At 33.2% G+C, this 1,735-nt stretch overlaps 1 long non-coding RNA gene across 1 annotated transcript; it reads right to left on the bottom strand.

Moving 5' to 3' along the window:
- Positions 1–229: 229 nt before the first annotated feature.
- LOC126621778 (uncharacterized) lies at positions 230–1,063 on the bottom strand. Its single transcript, XR_007623189.1, has 3 exons — positions 799–1,063; positions 588–654; positions 230–422 (listed from the first exon to the last, which is right to left on the bottom strand). It is a non-coding gene; the product is annotated as an uncharacterized LOC126621778 (long non-coding RNA).
- Between the last annotated feature and the right edge of the window lie 672 nt (positions 1,064–1,735).

Below are 1,735 nucleotides of genomic sequence, written 5' to 3'. Positions count from 1 at the left end.
AATCATTAACCAATTAAGTAATGTACATATTATAGTATGTAATAATACGGAATTGGATCCTTGCCAGATCCCCTCCCTGAGGATCCTAGGGATCAATGCACACTGACCGTTGATAAAAAATCGTGCGGTCATAATTTTTTCCTTTTTATATTTTTCAAGCAAAACGAGGTTGCTTTACTTTTAAAAATATAAAAAACATTTAATTGGGGCCGCACGATTTTTGATCAACGGTCCGTGTGCATTGATCCCTAGGATCCCCAGGGAGAGATTTGACGAGGATCCAAATCCTAATAATACCTCATCTAAAAAACTAAAATTAAAGAATACACAGAATACAAAAAAAAAAATGACACGGAAAAAACCAACATAAACATATTTCTTGAACTGCATCTTCCCAGAGTCTTTCACCTCATCTCATCCTTCTGTTCAATAAAAAAATCATAAACACCCAGCTAAGTCAGATCTCAAAATAATTTTTTTTTTTAACAAGAAACAACTCAAAAAGTTATAATCTCTTTCGTAAAAGTATCATTTTATTATAGTACTTCGCATACATAAATAAAAGACCTTAAAAATTAAAATAAAACCTAACAAATAGGAGCTTATTCATTCTTTGTCTCGTGGAGCTTCCGGGCACCCCAAGAACTTGGGATCCTGAAACCAAAATATAAAACAAAATTATGTACAAAATAAACAATAACTCAGATCTTAAAAATATATAAACTCAAACCGAAAAAAGAAACACAAAAAATTCAAGTCTAGTGCAGTTTGAAAAAACCCCATATTTGATGCACTTACAATCTCTTAAAATCAATTCCTCCACTATAAAAAGTTAGGCTTTGAGAATTGATTTTATGGTGAAACCTCAATGATAAAATTATCACAGCTTGAAGAGCCAATCTGCAATGATCCAGTAACCTGTGGCAAACTACCTGTAATCATATGTACCAGCAGCCATTAGCACACATAATGAATGTGTCTTGATTGGAAATTAAGAAGAGATTAAGTTTACAGCATAAATATGAAATAGCTACATAAATCATGTAGAACGAATTCAAACTCAAGTAACGACGTTAATAATCACATGTATAAGCACATTAATTAGGAGTACGGTATGTTCATGCAAATAGAAAGTACTGCAGTAGAATTGCTGAGCAGATCTCCTTTGGCAAACAGCCTTTCTCATTAGATCATGTGGTCAGACCACCATCTGCATGTACTCAATTTGGTATGTAGAAGATATAGGCAGTTTGCCAAGAGGAGACTGCTCGGTAATTCACCGGCACTGCATCAAAATGCTATGGATTTTTTATGACCAATAAAACCATGGAATTTATAGTTACAAGGAAATTTTATGCTATGGATTTTTAATAGCCAAAAGCCATAGTATTTATACAAGCGCTTCAGGTATATGTATGCTCAAAGAACAATACCTTTGAGCAACACCAACTTTATTCCCTTATCCACAATGCTACAAAAGTATGAACAAGTAGATGCCAATACATTTACACCTATTAATTTAAAACAGGGATAAAAATTAAGGATTTTCACACCTAAGAGCATCTTAGGGACTCCCACCACCGCCTTGGAGTACTCATTTAAAGACTTCAAGGAAATCTTTGTGTCTCTAAAGGAATATTACCTTCAATGGGATAGTCCTTGTAGTAGAATCCCTAAATTTGAAATTTTATGATTTATGTGATAATTTGATTATGTGCATTTTTTTTTTGTATAC

Source organism: Malus sylvestris, chromosome 5 (assembly GCF_916048215.2).
Source record: "Malus sylvestris chromosome 5, drMalSylv7.2, whole genome shotgun sequence".
In the NCBI taxonomy this organism is placed as follows: domain Eukaryota; kingdom Viridiplantae; phylum Streptophyta; class Magnoliopsida; order Rosales; family Rosaceae; genus Malus; species Malus sylvestris.
This window is presented reverse-complemented; position numbering and strand designations above follow the sequence as displayed.